At 45.3% G+C, this 15,038-nt stretch overlaps 1 long non-coding RNA gene across 1 annotated transcript; it reads left to right on the forward strand.

The window, feature by feature from the left end:
* The first annotated feature begins 1,823 nt into the window (after positions 1-1,823).
* LOC111948965 lies at positions 1,824-14,546 on the forward strand. Its single transcript, XR_002874948.1, has 2 exons — positions 1,824-2,764; positions 13,764-14,546. It is a non-coding gene; the product is annotated as an uncharacterized LOC111948965 (long non-coding RNA).
* Positions 14,547-15,038: the final 492 nt, after the last annotated feature.

The raw sequence follows: 15,038 nt of genomic DNA on the forward strand, positions 1-15,038 counted from the left end.
GCAAAATTTGTTTAAACGCAGTGCATTGTGGTCTATATTTCCCAATCTAGTGAGCATCGATGCACACTGGTTTTTTCGCAGAAACTTTTGGGAAATTTCTAGGGCACTTGAATTTGGGAATCATATATTTGGACAGCACTAAAAAATATTGAACGCGCTATATAGTGCCCTGAGTAATGAAAGAATTCGGACACAGCCAGAGTGTGTAGTGTAGTCATAGTGACGTTTGTTTCAACGATATCAGTCTATTTTCTTTTTTTTTAAATGTTGCAAACAACATTGGTAGTAACAATTTCAGGACATGTATGGTAAACATGATAATAGAGCTAACAGGGCAAATGCTTTTAATGTGGCTGACATTGAGAAAAAATGATAAAAACCACCACTAGAGGGCACTGTAGTTGTGTGTATCAGTATTTACCACTGACATCAACATAGAAGAAGGAGCCCAGGCACAGTCTAATGCCTGCTTGGCAGAATTGTTCCAAAGTGACACCCTTCACACCCTTTACCCCTTCAAAAATATACACTCCAACACACACACACCTACACACACACGCTCACAAACAAACATACATTATACAAGGAAGGTGGGACCGTCTGTCCCCTACCGCATCCCTGGCAGGGGGTGCCATGCCCTCGGCCCTCTCTCCATGCAGGGAGAGGGATCCCCGAGTTCTGTGGCAAGGCAAGGAGCAGGGGATCACATCACATCTGAGCCTGGGGGTGTCTGTGTCCCTGAAGTGTGGGTTCTGGTCCTTGCCCTTGAGCGCCGGCCCTCTCCAAAATTCCAACTGTGGTTGGAGCCGGATCTTCAGGGGTAGCCGGCTCGTGTCTCGCTCTCTCCTGGACCTGGACCTGATTTGTGGGCTAGGTGGGCGGCTGGCTTGGAGCTGGTGTCTCTTGGGGGCCCTGGCCAGTGCCTGGGGTCGGGGCGGGGGGATGCTCAGAACTCCTGGGTGGAGGTGGACTGCCCGTCCGGTGCTGTGGATGTTCTCCAGGGGCGGGGCCCTGCGTTGGGCCCTCCCGGTGCAGCGGGGGGGGGGTGCTCCTCTAGTTGGGCTGGAGCTTGCACTCTCTGTCCCCCTGTGCCTCCTTGCTCTCTGGCTTTGGGGGCCCCTGTTACCCTGCTACAGTGCGGGTGTATGGGGGGTCCTGGCTGCAGGGGGTCTAGGGGTGAAGATGACTGGGTACTCTCCTTTCTTTTTATATTCCATCTTCCACCTTAGAAGAACATAAACACTCACTGGAGCACAGGTGTTAGCTCACCTTTGCAATAGTTTGCGTAACGAAATGAAATGTTTTACATGTGTTGCATAAGTATGTTTGTGTGAACATCAGTTGTATTATGTACATGTGGACTTGTCTGAAGGTGAACATTTTTGTTGATGTTTATAACATTTGAGTGTGTGGACAGGCTCCGCCCCTTCTAGATTTGTATTACATCTGAACCTCACTAATGATTATAACCATCCAGCACCTTGTTGCTCTAAGCTGCTTCATGGTTTTACCCCACCTCTATAATCACCCTCATACCCCCCCCCCCCCCCCCCCATTGGCATCCCTCTCTTCTTCCCTCTTTTTCTTTTCCTTCAGGTTCAACACAAAAATGTTACAAATGTAAGTAAGATGAATGAAGTTTAGCCTAAATTACAAAAGGGGTCAATTCAAATATACACCTACTGTGTCAAAAGATTCATAACCCCCTGTTGTAAAAGTAAAATATGTCCAACACAAGAGGCCTTCAGCTCTCATCTGTTTTCTCAGCTGTTGGACAAGACAAGTAAAAAAAGTGACTCAGAGGATTAAGAATTCAACAGATTAAGTGATATAAAAAAGATATAAAGTGTTTAGTTGACTTGGTAATTTACAGTAGTTGACCTGAATAATTGTTCATATTTTGCGCAAATAGATTCCTCCTATGTTTCATAAAGCCATATAAGCATCAATGTGTTTTGGTTGTACAGCGTGCAGCTATTCAGTCTACTATCATTCTTTATTCCGTTTTTAGGATTGGCCTTTAACGTCTATTTTTATTTCCTATATTTAAAATACATTTACTGACTTTAGTCAGAAAAATAGGGTAATCTAAACCGCTAAAGTGAAAAGATGTCAAACTCCAGGTCTTGAAGGCCAATGTCTGAAATATTTTCCAACTAACCTGCCATTTAAGCTTCCCATAAGTAAAACTCACCTGTACCAAGTAATCACCAGCAGATACGTTTTGGAAAAAAACAGCAGAAGGCCAGCCCTTGAGAAATCTGACATTAGCAGGATCAGTTTAAGGCCTCCCCCAGTTTCCCCTGTCTGTGTTTTTTAATTACATAGAAGGATAAAGATGTAGTTGGTTCCCTTTTGCCCACTGGCCTGCTGACTTCCTCATAGGGCTTTGTGCCTGTCATCACGTGTTATTCTCAGCTGGTTGTGGTCCTGGAGTAAATCGTCCCACGGATGAGAGCACATCTACGCCGTCATCTCGTTCACTGTCTGTCTCTGTTTCTATTACTTTTTCCTTCTCCCAGTCCATGATGTGATTATTTACTTTGCAGTGTTCTGATATTGCCGTTTCAAGGTTTTGTCACTTTTCCCTTTTTTTTTCTTCGATATCCTTCTCTGATTAGCTTTTTTTTTTATGTCTCCAACTTAACCCGCTCTTCTCCAAAAACCAGAAAGAAGTGGCCTCTATACATATTAACCCATCCCAAACAGAGAGTGACAGAATCTTCTGAGGATGACTGCAGGCCAACATTTCAAACATGTCAAGGTAAATTACATCTTTAACCTTCAATTTGTCTGACCAGAAAGACAAAAAAAAAAAAAGTCTGTATGCACATGGAGGACAAACAGAACTTGATTTCTCCTCCCCTATCTGCCTTCATCCGTCTTTGTATGTGGTTACCAACTCCAGTTGCGGTGGTCAGATGAGCCTCCCCCAATATTTTCCGTTTCCTCTGCCCCCAGTCAGTTAAACAGAAACAAAAATGACAAACTTTGGGACAAATATATATCTAGCAAAAGGCTTGGCTTAGTGAACTCATGTTGAATCTGTATAACTAAAGCATTTACAAAGATTAGAAACAATGGTGTTGCATTTGACTTCTTTAAAGTATAAAAATAGGAATTAATATTATAAATACATATTAAATTACTGTGTCTGCAGTGAAAAGGTTACCTTGTCAGTAAAAGCAATTAAATGATTGTTTTTATAGGAAAAAGAAAGAAAACAATCTAAACCTGCCCTAATTTCATCTGCAGCTATGTACACATTTGACACGTATTCAAGATGCTCCGCTCACAGCGAGCGTGTAATGCACATTTAAGAATGTGCTTTAAACATATAGTGTTCACAGTGGACTGTCGCTACTGGACCATTTGGAAGATGCTTGGTGTAAAATGTCAAAGCGGGGCAAATCCTGCAAATTTTACTCTTTCACAGCTCTACGGTGGCCCAGAAGGGTCACAACACAACACAAAATAACATACTACATTTCGTCACAACACAATAACTCACAACAACTCACAACACAACAATAAGTCGCAACACTTTAACTCACAATAGAAGTACCGGTATATCTGCAAAGGAAGTGCTTTTATTCTGAAATTTCCACTGGGCTAAAACATCGCTAATCATGTCTCTATTCACGGTTCATGAGATCGTTTAAAGATTCTCCCGCAGTTTGTCTCCTGCTCCGTCTGTCAGCCGCGTCCTTCTGTGTGTTTCTGCATCTATGGTCATGTTCACACTGCAGGCTGAAACGACCCAATTCCGATTTTTTTGCCCCTATGCGACCTGTATCTGATATTTTCATGACAGTTTGAACGACACAGATCCGATCTTTTCAAATGCGACCCAGGCCACTTGGGTATGTGGTCCTGAATCCGATACGTATCCGATCTTTTGAAATGCGACCTCCGTCTGAACGGCCAGGCCACATGAATCCGACCCGTACGTCATCAATACACTACAAACTTCATAATTCTATGTTGAAGTAAGCGGGAACGAGAACATAAACATCAACCATGGCGGACGATGCTGCCGAGACCAGTCAGCGGAAGGGAAGCAAGGTCACCGATTTGATTAATATTTGGGGGGACAGCTCAATTCAGGCCAAACTTGAGGGCTCTTATCGCAACCGGGCGATTTTTGAAAAAACTTCCAGCAAAATGGCAGAGCGGGGGTAAAGACGATCCTGGCTCCAATGCCAGCGAAAAATAAAAAGCCTTCGAGCCAAATAGAAAGAAGTTAAAGACTGGAACAAACGAAGTGGTCGTCAACGTATCACCTGTCCGTTTTACGAAGAGCTGGAGCATTTTGGGGGATAAGCCCAGCGTTGTTGACATCCATTGTTAACGTTAGCTACTTCCACAAACAACGAGTGACGCCGTTCACCGTTTAGTACTCTTCTGCGCATGCGGGTCACTTCTGGGTCAATTTCACATTCACAAAGGAGATCACAAAAGTTTGCATTTAATTGGAAATGTGAGAGGCCTTGCAAAGAAATCGAATTTTAAAAAAATAATCGGAATTGCGCATAAAGCCCTGCAGTGTGAACTATGTGACCCACTCTGAAGGCTCAATGCCCCTTAATAACCGTAGAGAGTGAAATAAAAACAAAAAAAAATTATCTTCTGACAAACGTTCAAATGTGACAGCAAGTATCTCAATCATTTTGTATTAACACAGAGAGGGAACTACAAAGACATTTCTAAAGAAAAAAAGATAGTTTGTTCTGCATTTTAATGAGAATTGTTCTCTTCCAGAAGTAAATGCAGACATGCAGCAAGCCGGCTGCCAAGGGACCGTCAACAAAGTGCAAGTTCAGAAAAAAAATAATCAATAATCTCTCAAAAATGAATAAATGTCTACATTTATATGAGCTGGTAATGAAGTTGTACAAACCTGCGTGACAAAGTGTGAAAGCGGGACTCTTGAATGTTTGAATGCAGAGACCTGAAATACGCGCCTTTACAGACTTTTCTTTGAAAGGGATCGCTTAAACACATGTTGCCGAGGGCGGTGTGAACGCTTGAGTGTGAGTTGAAGTGTTTTTTTCATTTTGTTCTTATTTAAAGTTTTCATTATTTCTTGTAAGTTTATCAAAACACTTGTTGAGAACAAATGTCTCACCTTGCTGAACCCCTTTCTCTGAGATCTAAGCTGGATGTGTTCAACAGGTAAGAAATGAAACAAACCACGGCTAAAATGATGAAATGAGAGGTAAGAACTATCCATGGATATTTAACATTCTGAGTTGCAAGTGTTTTGGAAGAAATGCATGTATTAGCCATAAATTATAATAAAGTTAAACGAAAGTTGCGCCAGTCGAGTCAACAGAAATCAATGGAAAATGAGGTTCCTGATATGAGGAAAGAACGAAAAACGTTGTTTTTTGTATATTAGGCCTCCTTTTGACTTTGAAGCTGTGATATTTTAAATGTCTCCATTTACGATTCGTTTATTAGAGACTTAACGCTTTTTCTTGCTTTTCCATCGTTTAGTGAACCAAAAAGAAACTGAAAAGTTGTAAAGATTATTTCACTTCAGATCTTCCTTTTTGATTAGAATACAACAATATTTACATCATAGCTTGGTTATTTACTTCCTCGCCTCTAATCAAACAACATTGAAGAATTGTAGGGTACGCTATTTGTATTTTTCCAGCAATAAACATGAAAACCTTTTCGGGAAAAAAAAGAAGCCTTTTTCAGTGGTAGATAAGCTACTTTTCCACACCTCTCGGCTAGATGCAGCAACATGTCGTTTTCCACGTCTGTGCTGCCTTGACTGTTCCCTTCTGTGCACCTCAACCAGGATGTGTATAGGTCTGCCAGCCGTTAACCCCACAGAGGAAGTGTGCAGGAAATGAGATCAGCCTTAAAGAGAGGTAACGCCTCAGCCCGAACCACTGACACCAGACCAATAACTGTCACTCACAGCACCTGATGCAGGGGAACAAAAAAAAACAAAAAAAAGGCAGCAAATAACAGGAAGGTCAGACGAAAAAAAGGCACATCAAAATAGAACGACCTCTTTCTGAATTGCACAACAGATGAAAAATAAGGAGAGGCAGGAGCAGGACAGCTAAAAAGAGAAGTCACTGGAACTGTGTCACAGTGAACAGAATTTTTCAGGGATCTGGCAGCAAAAGAAGGTGATGGCATAAAGGTGCTCCGTTTTCTCTGGTGTCATCTTGTGAATTTTGTCCCAGGATGTTTTCTTCCACAGCTCTCTTTGTGTCATTATAATTCCAGTTGGGCACAAACAGCAATTATTCATTCCTCCTCCATGATCTGTTTTCAAATGGTTGACACTTGTGTTAAATAAAAAAAGAACGGCCTCCATATGTCACCAGCAAATCCAAGTCCCTGTTTAATTGGTCAAAGGTCAACCCCTTTCAACGCCTGTTCAGTGGCGAGTTTTTGACAACAATGTCAGAAACTTGTGTAGCTAAACGTAAAAGTGAGAGTTTTGAATGCAGAACCTCAAAATGTGCATATGAACGCCTTTACAGACTTTTCATCGATGACGATCGCTTGACTGCACGATGCTGAGGCCTGTGTGAACCTAGCTTGAGAACAGAATACCAGCCAAAACAGCAGGACAGACAACAACCACTGAACTGTATTGATTAAAAATAAAAATTAAAAAAAGATGTGCACTCGTGAGTCTCAGTGTGCCATGAACGCCCAACAGTGATCAAAACCAGGTGGTAGGTTTATCACAAAGGCATGACAGGACTGAGCTCCAGTCTGAGCATGTACACAAGTATTCTGTTTTATAAGAGTCAAAAAAAAGAAAACACGTTTTTTTTATTTTTATTCATTTCATGGGAGAGAAAGCAGGAAAAGGAAGTGATGAAACATTTACTGTCAAGGGGTGTGAATTCGGACACAAAAGCAGGACGGCAGAAGTTCGAATCAAAAGGATATTTTAATCCAAGGAAGGCTTCTTAAGCTCGTAGAGACCGAGGTCAAACAAGTAGAACGATCCGGTGACAAGTGAAATCAAAACAGGAGCTTATATACACACACATAAATGAAAACAGGTGGGTAAACAGGTGCCGGTGAAGACCGGGGTAAGTTACCTAAAGAACCAACAGAAGACAGAACATGAGTTAACAAAATAAAAGCCCGAACCCGGAAGTGAGACAAAGATGAACCGCCCTGGCCCCGGCTCCTGACAGTACCCCATCCTCAAGGGGCGCCTCTGGGCGCACCACCGGGCTTGTCAGGGTGACGCCTGTGGTACTCCCTGAGCATGCCTTTGTCCAACATCCTAGATGTGGGTTCCCAGGACCTCTCCTCAGGACCGTAACCTTTCCAGTCAACCAAGTACTGCAGACCCCGGCCCCGACGTCTGACGTCCATGATGCGTTTGATCGTCCATGCGGGCAGACCGTCGATGATGCGAGGTGGCGGAGGTTGAGATGGAGGGGGCTGGAGAGGACTAGTAACATGGGGTTTGAGTTGGGAAACATGAAAAACTGGATGTATGCGCATGGACCGAGGAAGGCGTAGTCGGATCGCCACAGGGTTGACGACCTTCTCCACCTCGAACGGTCCGATGAATCGTGGAGACAGCTTTCTAGACTCTGTCCGCAGCTTGATGTTGGCAGTGGACAGGAGTACTAACTGACCTGGCACGTAGGTAGGCGCCGGTAACCGACGCCGATCAGCCAGTCTTTTGTTAGCTGCGGACGAGCGAAGAAGAGCAGCGCGAGCCTCCCTCCAGATCCGTCTGCAGCGGCGGTAGAGGTGTTGTACCGACGGCACCGCCACCTCCTTCTCCTGCTCTGGAAACAATGGGGGTTGGTAGCCTAGAGAACCCTCAAACGGGGACATACCCGAGGCAGATGACGTCATCGAGTTGTGGGCATACTCAACCCAGGGCAGAAGGGTGCTCCAAGAGGTCTGGTGCCGGGAACAGATGCATCGGAGGGCCACCTCCAGGTCCTGATTGGTTCTCTCGGCCTGCCCATTTGACTGTGGGTGAAAACCCGAAGAGAGACTGACCGTGGGACCAAAAGCTGCACAGAAACTCTTCCACACCTGTGAGACGAACTGTGGTCCACGGTCAGAAACGATATCAACTGGGATCCCATGCAGTCTGAACACGTGTTCCACAATGAGTCTGGCGGTCTCTGAGGCCGAAGGCAGCTTCTTCAGGGGCACGAAGTGAGCTGCCTTAGAAAATCGGTCCACAACAGTCAGGATCACAGTTCTGCCAGCAGATGAGGGCAGGCCGGTCACAAAGTCTAGGGCTATGTGGGACCAAGGGCGGCTCGGAACAGGTAAGGGATGCAGCAGGCCAGCTGGAGGTCGATTGTTGACCTTGTTTTGGGCGCAGATCGTGCAGGCAGAAACAAACTCCCGGGCATCCCTCGCCAAACTGGGCCACCAGAAACAGCGACGCAGGAAGGCGATCGTCCTGTGTACCCCGGGATGACAGGTAAGCCGAGTAGCGTGCGCCCACTGGAGGACCTGGCTCCTTACGGCCCTGGGAACATAGAGTCTGTTAGGGGGGCCCCCACCAGGGTCTGGCTCCCGGGCCTGTGCAGTCTTGATCTCCCTCTCCAGCTGCCAGGAGAGGGTACCCAGAACACAGGAGGCAGGAATTACAGTCTGAGGAAGGGAATCCTCCATAGCCGGTTCCAGTTGTCGGGAGAGAGCATCTGGTTTAATGTTCTTGGAGCCAGGGCGGTACGACACCACAAAATCAAACCGAGCGAAAAAAAGTGACCACCGTGCCTGCCTCGGGTTAAGCCGTTTTGCGGTCCTGATATAAGACAGATTTTTGTGGTCCGTCCAGACCACAAAAGGCTGTCCCGCCCCCTCTAACCAGTGCCGCCACTCCTCCAACGCCAGCTTGATAGCTAAAAGCTCCTTATCCCCCACGTCGTATTTCATCTCCGCCGGAGTAAGCCGGCGGGAAAAAAAAGCGCAAGGATGAAGCTTGCTGTCAGCACCCTGCCGCTGGGACAGCACAGCTCCAACCCCGACGTCCGAGGCATCAACCTCCACAATAAACTGGGCGGAGGGGTCCGGTTGGATGAGAACTGGGGCGGTGGTAAAAAGGTGTTTGAGCCGCCGGAAAGCGGCCTCTGCAGTCTCTGTCCAAACAAAAGGAGAGGAGGTGGAGGTCAAACCCGTAAGGGGGGCCGCGACCGAACTATAACCCCTAATAAAACGGCGTAGGTAATTGGCAAACCCCAGGAATCGTTGAAGCTGCTTCCGATTGACCGGAGCAGGCCAATCAACCACCGCGCTGACCTTAGCTGGGTCCGGTCGCACCTCCCCCTCCGCAATCACAAAACCCAAAAAAGACACACTGGAGGAGTGAAAATCACATTTTTCTGCCTTGACGAAAAGCTTGTTCTCCAATAGGCGCTGAAGAACCAGACGAACATGCCGCCTATGTTCGCCGGGACTCCTGGAGAAAACAAGAATATCATCAAGGTATACAAAAACAAAATGGTGAATGTAGTCCCTGAGTACATCGTTTATCATGCCCTGAAATACAGCTGGAGCATTAGATAGTCCAAAAGGCATCACCAGATACTCGTAATGTCCCAAATGCGTGTTGAAGGCGGTCTTCCATTCGTCTCCCTCCCTGATGCGAACCAAATGGTACGCATTCCGTAGGTCCAATTTGGTGAAACACCGGGCCTCCTGCAGCGTCTCGAAAGCGGAGTTCATAAGTGGAAGAGGATAATGGTTCTTTACCGTAATGGCATTCAACCCTCGGTAGTCAATGCATGGGCGTAATGTTCCATCCTTCTTCCCCACGAAGAAAAACCCCGCCCCCACAGGAGACGAAGAAGGTCTGATAAGGCCCGCCTGAAGAGAGTCAGTTACGTACTGCTCCATTGCCTCCCTCTCAGGTTTGGACAGACTATAGAGATGGTTCTTGGGCAGTGTGGCACCCGGCTGCAGTTCAATAGAGCAGTCATACGGTCTGTGCGGGGGCAAGGAGAGAGCCCGGAATTTGGAAAATACCTCCCCTAGGTCATGATATTCAGGAGGGACCTTGGAGAGGTCAGGTGAGGGCGGCTCCCCTACCGGGTCAGCGGAGTCAGACTCTGGATGCCGAGCTGAGCGTAAACAGGCCTCGTGACAATGAGTACTCCAACTGACTATGCGATTGGTTGGCCAATCGATGACTGGGTTGTGATTCAGAAGCCAGGGAAACCCTAGAACCACCGGATTATGAGGGGACTCAAAAAGAAAAAAACTGGTATGCTCGTGGTGGTTCCCAGAAAGGATGAGGTGAACAGGTTCAGTGATCTGGTTAACTGTGGCGACCACCTCACCGTTGAGGGAGATCACCCGCCAAGGGCGGGGAAGCGACTTGGTCCTAAGACCGGCCTGTCTGGCTAGCTCAGCATCCATAAGGTTCTGTTCAGCCCCAGAATCTAACAAGGCCCGAACAGGAAACCCCCCACCCTTAGACACAATGTGACCCTCCAAAAGACAGGAGGTGGATTTAGAATCGACGGGCACCTGGCCTCCGCTCGTCAGTGTGCCCACTTTTAATGACGAGCGGAAGCTTTTGGGCAGTTCTTACAGTAATGACCCCGCTGACCACAGTAAAGGCACTCACCTGCTGCCATCCTTCGTCTACGCTTAGTGGGGGACAAACGGCCACGACCCAGCTGCATAGGTTCCTCCAACGGGGCTGCAGGAGGCACTGTGGGGGTAACAGAAGACATATGAGGGGAGGGCTGGACGTAAACGTCAGGGTGTCCCCTGAACTGGGAAGCGTCCACCCGGCGCCCCCGCCGACGATCCTGCAGTCGATTGTCGATACGAATCACCAGGGCGATAAGAGGCTCCAGGGATGAGGGCAGCTCCAAGGGAGCTAAGTGGTCCTTCAGCTCCTCTGATAATCCCTCTAGAAAAGCGTCCGTAAGCGCTGCGGGGTTCCACCCGCTCTATGAAGCGAGAGTCCGGAACTCAATAGCATAATCCGTCACCCGACGGTTACCTTGTGTCAGCCGCATCAGCGCCCGAGCCGCCTCTCTGCCGGGTTTCGTGTGTTGAAAAACCTGGGTGAAGGCGTCGAGAAAGGCAGAGAGAGAGGCGCAGGTCGCTCCTCCACGTTGCCACTCCGCAGTGGCCCATGCTCCGGCTCTGTCAGAGAGGTGTGAGATTATAAATGCCACCTTGGCCCGATCAGTAGGGAAACTGGCTGCCTGCAGCTCGAAATGAAGCTCGCATTGAGTGATAAACGCCCGACAATCCCCTGAGTCGCCGGAAAACCTCTCTGGTCGGGCCAGTTGAACCCCCGGGGCGAGTGACGTCGTCTGGACTGGAATCACCGGTGTCGGCGCAGAGGTAGAGTGATGTGGCGGATGAGATGACGGCGGCTGCTGGAGCTGCTTTGCCAATGTCTCAATGCGATCACCGATCATGGTCAGCTGTTGCTCCTGGCGCCCAGCCATCTCCAGCATACCTCGCCTGAGGTAATTTAGCTGTTCCTCCTGCTGGAGAATGACCCTCTCCTGGGCGTCGCTGCTCGTTCGTGGAACTCCTGCGTCCGCTGCGTCCATGATGACCGGATCGTAATGTCAAGGGGTGTGAATTCGGACACAAAAGCAGGACGGCAGAAGTTCGAATTAAAAGGATATTTTAATCCAAGGAAGGCTTCTTAAGCTCGTAGAGACCGAGGTCAAACAAGTAGAACGATCCGGTGACAAGTGAAATCAAAACAGGAGCTTATATACACACACATAAATGAAAACAGGTGGGTAAACAGGTGCCGGTGAAGACCGGGGTAAGTTACCTAAAGAACCAACAGAAGACAGAACATGAGTTAACAAAATAAAAGCCCGAACCCGGAAGTGAGACAAAGATGAACCGCCCTGGCCCCGGCTCCTGACATTTACAATGTTAGCTATAAGTACAACCGAGTACCAGAAGCTCTGTGATACCAAGCACACATACTAACACACAACTTGTTTTCGTGGCTCAATGCTGCAGCTGCAGGCACAGGACAGACTTGTTACAGCAGCTTTATGTTGCATTAGATATGACCTTTTTGTTTTTGGCATAGTCTTCTGAATAAATGCTGCAGGATGTTTTTTTTTTTTTTTTTTTTTCTGGGGGGCCTAAAGCATTTGAACATGTGATGCTGCTGTGCTCCACTAATGCTGCTCTAGATTTGGATTTTAATACAAATTGTTGTACATCACACCTAGAACACTTCCAGTCCTTTGTTTTTTCCTACCTAGACACTCAGGTATGTAGCACACTGCTCTTTGGGGCAGTTGCTACAAAGCTACAGGGAAAATAAACATAGTTTTTTATTTTATTTTATTTTTTTTATTTTTTTTATAATCTGATTCCGCAGGAAGTTTTATTTTGAAAGACTATTGAATGACCGCATGTCAAGTTGCTCAGTCGCGTGTCAAAAATATATCTTAAAGTAGCTGCTGAATTAAAACCCCTCAAGTTAGCATTTGGAAAGTTTCTTTTCACAGAAAAGATTCAGAGAGGAAACAAAAGAAGAGCCTTCGACTTCAAAATAAAAGCGAACTGCACTTAGAAAACAAAAGCCAAGAAGTTACATTTCAAATATGGTTTTACTGCGACAGTTGTACCCAAATATCAGAATAATAATGCATAATATATTTATCAACCACCTGTTTATTGTTATGAGGAGGCTTCTAATAATGTTGTTCAAACTGTGGATTCAGATTTAGAAAATAACAGTTTTAATGATATTTTCTTGTAGTTATCTGTCGCAGCTTTAAAGTTGAACAAAGTTGGCTTCCACTTTGACCGCTATGGGTTAGGGAAATTTTTTTTTTTTTAAATATATAAATAAATCACATTTTAGAGGTTCTCACATGAAATCTAGTGTAAAAAAAAGTTTAAAGAGGCTGCAGATATTTTACACAGGACGAAGATAAACTTTTACCCTCAAAAGTTAAGGGAAGCTTAAAAAAAAGTCATGTCGCATGTTCATATTGTAGAATTTGTACAAACATCTGAAAATAGATGAGTGACATGTGGCTGAAGAGATGATAGTTTGAGATAAATCCAAATATGTTGCATTCATTTCAATTAATCTTCAATCAGCAGTTGCTGTATAAATCTTTGTCTCCTATTACACGATTCAGTGATTGACCAATGAAATATGGAAAAAATACGAAAAAAAATAATGAATAAGTAATGAAATGATAAATTATTTAATTGGTTAAATAAACCAAGCGAGTGTCAGACTGATGTTGTTTAAAACCATCATTAGCATATTTGCATAATTGCACCTGTGGATAAAGATTTTTGGTTAACGATGAGAAATTTATGAACACATTTTAAAATATTTTTCCAGACATTAATGTCTAAATAGATTTACACCCACCCAGTGTAAGGATACATAGTACAAAGAAAAAAAGAGGATTCATAAAGTCAATGCATGTGTGCCACTAAAAAGTCATTTCCACTGCATATTCTGCAGTTTTATTTGCTAAAGGAAACAAGGGCAAACTAATTTAGGAAAACCACAGTGGGCTTGCTGATGCAACGCATTGAAATTTAGGGAGCATTCATGCACAATGAACCACTTCTGTCAGACCACCTATCGAGCTGCCTGTGTATGCCTGGCTGTGCGTGTCCACTGTTTGTGCAGCGTGCGTGTGTGTCTGTGTACACCTGTCACTGAAGCACAGAGGAGAAATAGATGCCTCCTCTGTTCTTCAATCCTCGCAGCAGCAGCTCAGCCCGAAGGCAACATTTTCATCACTGCTACGGTTTTGTTGCAGGTATCCGTGGCCTGATCCTGCCATCATGTGCGGATTTGACTATAAAACTCCAGATCCTGAAGAAATTCCTGCTGCTTAGATGTTTCGTTTGGTTCAATGTCAAGTTCACCAGCCGGCTGCGGAGGTATAGTGTACTGTCACTGCACACTCTCTGTGGGTCAAGGTCACAATGCCTAAAGCTACGTTAGTTTACATGAGTGATTACATTTATCAAAGGATGTCAAAAAGCGCCAGCAGAGGGAAATCAAATGACCATCTTGTACCAAGAACATTTAAATGAGTCCACTGGCCCTCCAGGGTGGGGATTTGGCACAGGGCTAACCACCTGGTCCTAGAAAACTAAGATGGTTATGCAAACAGCAAACAGCTAACCCCTCTAACGTGCAATAGACCTACAGAGTCCCAACAAGAGGCTTTTATGAAGGACACAGGTGAAAGCAGGACCTTGGAAGCCAGCGACAGGAAGATGGAAGTATTGAGCACCAAAACCAGATTAGGATTAAGGAATGTGCGCTAGAAAAGAGAAAAAAAAAAAAAAAAAAAGAGGACGGCCGAAGATCACCTGGCGCCAAACAGTTGGAACAGAGCTGAAAGAATTTGGACAAACCTGGGGAACCATCTACACCTTGGCCCGTGACCGTCAGAAATGGAAAGATTTTGTTGCTGCCCTAAGTGCTAAGTGTCTCAAGGCGTAAAAGGCAGTAAGAAGAACTTCAATGGGTAAGAGACTTAAGTACAATTGCCCCACAGCCGGCAAATCAGTGTTATGGATGACGCTAAAAATGTAAAAAAAAAGAATTTTCTTGTGAAAAAAAATGAGAAATATAAAAAAAGTGTAAATGTAAATAAAATGAGAAGATCCAGAAACAATAAAAGATTTAATGTTTTTTTTTTATTTATTATTATTATTTCGCCAGAGAAATCCAATTCCTTAAACTGAATCAAAACAATCTAAAAACTGGAATGGTATATGTATCCTTACAAAATTTCTTCTCTCAAACTACGTTCCCATCGCCCTCAAGCCGACACTTCGAATCAAAAGTCTGATCTAAATGTGCATAATTGCACGTTTCGGGCTTCTGTGTTCGAAACGTGGCCATTGAAAGCCTGTTGAATGTTAAACCAAGTTGAAGTTTGGCCAATCAGGGGCTCAGATTTGGTAGTGACCATTGGATTTGGTTTATCTGGAGAACCCTGACACGGCAATGAGGCTGACGGTGTGTGCATTTGTCTTTCATATAAATGTAACCAGGTCAAGTGAGCTACACTTATTTA

This window comes from Oryzias latipes, chromosome 16 (genome assembly GCF_002234675.1).
Source record: "Oryzias latipes chromosome 16, ASM223467v1".
In the NCBI taxonomy this organism is placed as follows: Eukaryota; Metazoa; Chordata; class Actinopteri; order Beloniformes; family Adrianichthyidae; genus Oryzias; species Oryzias latipes.